Source organism: Sapajus apella, unplaced genomic scaffold, assembly GCF_009761245.1.
Source record: "Sapajus apella isolate SASKATOON/1434 unplaced genomic scaffold, GSC_monkey_1.0 scaffold17, whole genome shotgun sequence".
Lineage (NCBI taxonomy): Eukaryota > Metazoa > Chordata > Mammalia > Primates > Cebidae > Sapajus > Sapajus apella.
In genome coordinates, this window is record NW_022436957.1 from 20,782,859 (window position 1) to 20,790,183 (window position 7,325).

The 7,325-nt window shown below is 39.7% G+C and overlaps 1 pseudogene across 1 annotated transcript; it reads right to left on the minus strand.

The window, feature by feature from the left end:
- Nucleotides 1–1,083: 1,083 nt before the first annotated feature.
- On the minus strand, nt 1,084–1,697 carry LOC116556789 (annotated as a pseudogene). The gene has a single exon (XR_004271158.1). The product of XR_004271158.1 is annotated as a 60S ribosomal protein L18a pseudogene (transcript).
- Nucleotides 1,698–7,325: the final 5,628 nt, after the last annotated feature.

Consider the following 7,325-nt stretch of genomic DNA (forward strand, 5'->3'; position numbering starts at 1 on the left):
TGTCTCAGCTGAGTAGCTGGGATTACAGGCACCCGCCACCACACCCGGCTAATTTTCATATTTTTAGTAGAGATGGGGTTTCATCATGTTGGCCAGGCTGATCTTGAACTCCTGACCTCATGTTACCCACCCGCCTGGGCTCCCAAAGTGCTGGAATTATAGGTGTGAGCCACTACCCCGGCCGGGAGATTTTATATGGCTACTTCAGTCTCTGTAATTGATCTGTTCAGGCTTTCTATGTCTTCTTGATTCAATCTTGGTAGTTGTGTATTTCTAGGACTTTGTCAATTTCCTCTAGATTATCCAATTTGTTGACATATAATTGCTCAAAAATAGTCCCTTATGATCTTTTTTGTTCCTGAAGCATTTATTATAACCTTTCCTCTTTCATTTATGACTTTATTTATTTGCACCTTCTCTCTTTTTTCTTAGTTAGCCTAGCTAAGGATTTATGTATTTATTTATTTTTAAAATCTCTTATTTTTGTTAATTTTTTAAAATAGTTTTTCTATTATCTATTTAATTTTTGGCTCTGATATTTATTACTTCCTTTCTTCTGCTAGATTTGGGTTTAGTTTTTCTAGCTCCTTGTTCCTTGAGGTATAAACTTAGGTTGTTTATTTGAGATTTATTTATTTATGTATTTATTTACTTTAATTATATATATATAATTATATATATATAATTATATATATATATATATGTATATATATATATATATATTTATTTATTTATTTATTTTGAGACAGGGTCTTGCTCTGTTGCCCTGGCTAGAGTGCAGTGGTGCAATCACAGGTCACTACAGCCTTCACCTCCTAGGCTCAAGCGGTCCTCCCACCTCAGCCTCCAGAGTAGCTGGGACTACAGGTGTGCACCAACATGTCTGGCTAATTTTTAAATTTTTTGGAGAGACAGGGTGTCACCATGTTGCCCAGGCTGGCTTCTTCTTTTTTAATGTAGGTGTTTATCATGATAGCTTCCCTCTTATTACTGTTTTTGCTGTACCCCATACGTTTTAGTATGTTATGTTTCTGTTTTCATTTGTCCTGAGATATTTTTATTTTTTCATTTTTATTTTTTTTCACCGGAGCATTCCTTAGTTTATTTGGGGCACACCCAGGCGAGGGCCCCACACCTAGAAGAAGGTGTTGGGCCTCTTGGTGGTGAAGCGTGGCTTGTGCTGACGGCGCAGGACGCGGTGAGGCAGCGGGAACTTGATCTTGGAGTCGTGGAACTGCTTGACGGCCGGCCGGCGGCACTTGCTGGCTGCCATCTCCTCCACTTTCATGATCTGGATGGAGTGGACCCGGGCGCGGTGCCAGGCGCCCTTGTCTCGGTAGCACTGGGTGACAGCGCCCGCGGTGGTCAGGTCCCGGTATTCCCGGTACATGTTGTGGGTACCGCTCCGGGAGTCATAGCGCAGCCAGATACCGAAGTTCTTCACCCGCAGGGGGGACTTCTCGAACATCTGCCCACAGTAGACAATCTCCCCTGAAGACTTCTTCATCTTCAACTGAGACACGAAGTACCAGAAGCGGGACTTGGCGACGACGTGATTAGGTGCAAAGATTCGCATACGGTAGAGGGGCGGTGTGTGGCACTTGGGGGTGGGCAGGCAGCGACCCACCACCTTGTACTCTCGTAGTGTGCCCGAAGCCTTCATGGCGTTCTCTCCGCACTTGCCGCCACCCGCAAAATGTGTCTTGAGATATTTTTAAAAATTTCTTTTGATTTCCTCTTTCACCCAGTGGTTATTCAAGAGTATGTTATTTAGTTTCCATGTATTTGTGAGTTTTTCCATTTTATTGCTGATACTGATTTCTAGTTTCATTCCATTGTGGTCAGAAAAAAATACTTGATATGATTTCAATCTTCATAAGTTTTTTAAGACTTGTTATGTAACAACACATGAAATATCTTGGAGAATGTTTTATGTACACTTGATAAAAATGTGTATTCTGCTGATGGTTGAAAAGTTCTGTGTATGTCTGTTAAATCTATTTGGTCTATAGTCTTGTTCAGGTTCACTGTTTCTTTATTGATTTTCTGTCTGAATTTTCTATCTATTATGATAAGTGGGGTATCGAAGTCCCCTATCATTATCGTGTTGCTTTCAATTACTCTTTTCAAATCTGTCAATATTTGCTTTATATACTTAGGTGCTGTGATTTGCAGTGTGTATATATTTAAAGTTGTTATATCTTCCTATTGAACTGAATCTTTCATTATTATGTAATGCCTTTCTTTGTTTCTAAAGACAGTTTTTTACTTAGTCTCCTTTATCTGTTATGTTTAGCCATTTCTGCTTTCTTTTGGCTACCATTTGCATGGAACTTTTTAATTCATCTTTTCCCTTTTAGCTTATGTGTGTCTGTAAATCTAAACTGAGTTTCTTGCAGGCAATATTTAGCTGGATTCTTTTTTAGGGTCCATTTGGCCACTCTGTTTCTTTTTCTGCTGCATTCAGTCCATTTACATTTAACATAATTATTGAGATGAGAGGATTTACTATTGCCATGTTGTTAACTGTTTTCTGCTTATCTTGTGGTTCTTTTATCCCTCTTTTTCTCTCTTGCTGTCTTCTTTTGTGCAGGCTGGTTAGCCGGGCCCTCAGGCAGCAGCTGGAAAAATGTGCAAACAAACCTCTTCCAGGGAGAAACTGGGGACTGGGCATTTTAGCCCTTTCTCTCTGGTCTGATTCTGGGGGCTATAGCCACTGGAAGTGCTTACTTGCCTGTTCAAATCATCTCTTTGTTCTCCGAAGTTGAGAGAAACTTGTGAATGTCGAGTCCCTTCTGCTCCCAGAGCTAGGTGATTTAAGGGGCCAGGCCCTTGGGTGGGAGTTACAAAAGTTGAAGCACTTGATGTGTGCACAGACTCCTTCTAGGGTGAATCTGCAGACATGATTTATTGCTAGAGTAAACCAAGGGAGAAGGCGCAGAAGGCCATACTCCATTCAGGCTCTTGGAGGTCTGTTTTTTTCTGTCCTGTTGGCTCCCAGATGTAGGCTAGCCAGAAGCCCAACCCTCAGGCAGCAGCTGGAAAAGTGTGCAGACAAACTCTTTCAAGAGAGAAACTGGGAGCTGGGCATTTTAGCCTTTTCTGTATAGACTGATCCTGAGGGCTATGGCTGTTGGAAGTGCATATACACCAATTCAAAACCACCTCTTTGTTCTCTGCAGTCCAGGGAAACTTGTGAATGCCAAGGGCCCTTTGCTCCCAGGGTTTGATTTAAAGCCCAAACCCTCTGGGAAGAACCATAAAAGTTAGAGTACTATGTGTGGTCCAAATTCTTCGCTCCTCAGGGAGAAGCTGGGAGTTGGAGATTCCTTCCCCAGTTGTGAAGTATTGTACCTGGGGTGGAGTTTGTGCTTGAATGTGTCTCAGCTTTTTCTACCTGTTTTAATGTAGCTATTTTCTCAGTTTCCCAGTATATAAGAATCTCTGTTTCTGGCTTTCTCTCAGAGGGAATTGACCCATGTGTAGATGTTTATTTTGTGCATCCATGGGAGGAGGGAAAGTCAGGAGCATCCTATTTCACTACTTTGCTGATGTCTTTTCTTTTTTTAAAGTACATTTTACTATTATTGTTTATAGTCAGTGTACTGAATCACCTAGCTGTGTCCTTTGAGAGAGCTTAGAACCAATGACACCACAGCAGCAATAAACACCTCTATCATCTATGTATCATTAGTCAGTGAAAATAATTAGAGTCCTTGGAGATACAGTTAATCTCAGAGCTGGAGCAAGAAAATATAAGATTAGCCTGGAACATTTTGTGGTCTCAGAAAGTAAGAATGTGCTCATAAAATGATAGGAGTATGCAAAAAAAAAAAAAAAAACCCACAAGATCCAACCTGAAGGAGATCCAAATGGCCAAATCTGAGACACACTGAGCAACAAAATAAATAACAATAGCAATAAATTATAATCCATAGAATACAATAAGTATCCACGAATCCATAGTGATATTAGTTAATTTTTTTTTTTTTTTTTTTTTTTGAGACGGAGTTTCACTCTTGTTCCCCAGGCTGGAGTGCAATAGTGCGATCTCAGCCCACCACAACCTCCGCTTCCTGGGTTCAAGTGATTCTCCTGCCTCAGCCTCCTGAATAGCTGGGACTACAGGCATGTGCCACCATGCTTGGTTAATTTTGTATTTTTGGTAGAGACAGGTTTTCACCATGTTGGTCAGGCTGGTCTCAAACTCCTGAGCTCAGGTGATCCACCTGCCTTGGCCTCCCAAGGTGCTGGGATTACAGGCACGAGACACCGCGCACGGCTGATATTAGTTAATTAATGGGAGAAATGGGATGGCTCCTCCTTACAGTAAAATTTCAATGAATAAAAGTAGAAGGAATGAAGGAGATAGACAATCACCATTGGGCAAATGTCACAGTAATAATTATTACAGGCAAGAATAATTGATGGTTACTAAAATCAGTGGATAGAGTAAGATGAGAAAGAGGATATTTGCCCAGTCTTCTCATATTTATTGATTGCAAAGGAAAAAATGGTACCTTGAGAGTAGAGAAACCTGACAACCACCACCTTAATTGAGTGATTAGAGTTTACATTGCCAATCATAAGACACACTTACAGCATTTACACCTAATATACACTGAGAAGGACAGATCACTTCTGCGGTCTTCTTGCCAAAAATACCTAACCTGAATCTGATCATGAAAAACATCAGACAAAACCATCTTAGGGACATTCAACAAAATCCCTGACCAATATCTTTCAAAAGTGTCAAGGGTATGAAAGGCAAAGAAAGACTCAGAGACTGTCATAGAGCGGCAGAGACTAAGGAGACGTGACAGTTAAATGCAACATGGTATCCTGGATCTGATCTTGAATCAGAAAAAGGACATTAGTGGAAAACTGGTGAAATCCAAATAAAGTCTGTAATTTAATTAATAGTATTGTATCAGTGTATTTTTCTTAGCTTTGACAAGTGAACTATGGTTATATGAGATATTAGCACTAGGGGAATCTGGGTGAAGGGTATTTGGCAGTGCTCTGTACTGTTTTCACAACATTACTGTAAGTCTAAAATTATTTCAAGATAAAATACTAAAATTGTGGAATATATGGAACATAAATTGTGTGCCTAGGTGTAGTGGGGCAACTGTTGAAGTAGGGATCCATTTGGAGTTTATTTCAAATTGTCCAGGCAAGAAATGATGGTGTTTTACAATAGGGTGGTTATAATTGGGGAATGCGATACTGGATTCTGGTTATATATGGAACGTGTAACCAACAGGGTTTGGTTATAGTGGGAAGCAAAAGGGAAGAGCCAAGGACATATGGAGACCTCTTAGAAGGTATTAATACTTCCTTGACTCTCTGTTTCCCAGAGTACTAGGCCTCTTAAACAATCTAGGGACAGGGTACCTATAAGACAAGTGATAGGAATGAAGGTGTAAGAAAGAAAGAACCAGCAGGCTGAGGACAGAGAGAGAATTGGCATTGTTGGAATAGAGATGCCCAGAAGAGATGGTGTTTGCTATAATCTAAATCCAGTTTTCATCTGTGACTGACATTGATATCTCTCTTGTAAAGACAAAGGGCACAATGCAATCATAAGAGGAAACATGAATTGAGAAAATAATGGCTAGTCAAACAGAGAAGGAACTTCTGATGAGCCATGCCATCATTTGCCTGCAAAGCCAAAAATATCTACTATCTGGCCTTTTACAGAAAAGTTTGCCAACTCTTAGCTTAAGCAGTCAGGAGATAAGAACAGGTTAGTGTATGTGAATGTGTAATGTGTGCTGCCTGACATGTTGTAGGGCAACAAAAACATTGAGATGTAAGATGGAAAAAGCTGACATTAAAAGACCATTCCAATCTATAGATCACCTTTATTAACAGCCTTTATCTGATGGACAAAAAAAAAATCCTTGGCTCCACTGGCATCACTTTGAAGTGTCTATCCTTATTTCTATGATGGTCTCTTTGTGATGGAATTGAGACATCCATCCCACTGTTGAACCTGTCACACTACATTTATTTTCTCCTTATGTCTGTTTTTGGCCCCCTTCTTATTTCTTTTCTATAATCCCCCCCCAATCTCCTTTGTTCAGTCTTTGTCTTTCTCCCTTAGATGCTCACCAGAGTTTGACAGTGTGATTACTTAATACTCACCTGCCAAATTAACTGACTTATTTTACCAACTGGGTGGATATGCAATACCTTGACACTTGCTATTTGAGTATTTTACTGATTTTTTATATGTCCATGATGAATAAATAGTGGTACAAGTATTCAAATATTGGTAATTGGCTTGTTTTATATTAAAGTATGCATCACAGTGTATTTTGTCTCACTGTTTGACTTCAATTCAGTGAGGATTCATAAGTTAATATTAAAATTAGTAATCCTTCGATTCTTCTTTGCTTTCTGAACTCCCTTTACATTTCTTCAGGTTGGGATGTTTACAACGCAAGGAGGAAGGGCAAAGTGAGCAATGTGAATTGGGTAGTCCAGTTATTTGAAAGAACGTACTCCTGTAGTTACCAAACATTTAGCTTTAAAATGGCCTCTGAGTCTATTGTACCGACCAAATGTTATTGACAACCGTCTGGTAGTGCTGCTTGTTTGTTTATTCCATTGGAGGGTTCAGTTAAATTTCCCAATACAAAACACACTATCATCATTAAAACACATAAGACTGTCCCTTCTCTCTCTCCCTCCCTCCTTCTCTCCCTTCTTTCTTTGTTGACTCTTGCATTCCTTCCTTCCCTCTCATCATCACACCTCACTCTTTCCCAATGGCAATAATTTTAACATGTCTAATATGTATCTTCAAATTTGTATGTATCCTTGTAGAATATGTAAGGTTATTTTGTGGGCATGTTAAAAATTTACATTAATGGCAATGTAAATTCGGATTCATACCCAAAACATGGGTAGATATAATATTTTCATTCAGAACCATGCCCTTAATATCTACCCATGTTTTGGGTATCTATCTACTTCGTTGCTTTGAACTGCTGTATGATATGCTACAGAGTGCATCTCTCACATTTTACTTTTCCATTATCCCCCTGAGATAGACACTTGGGTTGCTCCAAGTTCCTCTATTGCAAGTTCCTTTACCACAGGTAACATTCCTTATAAAGGTCCCCTTTTGGGCTGTGTGTGGCTTTCTCTTGGATATAATCCCAGAAGTGGTACTATTGGATAGGGTAATGAATACTCTGATCAAATGCTGCCATAATGGTTGCACCAATGTGTATGTGTTTGTGTGTATGCATGTTCTCAGAGCCTAAGGTAAAATATTATGTGTCATCCTTGAAAATCCATGAAGCCAGATTGGG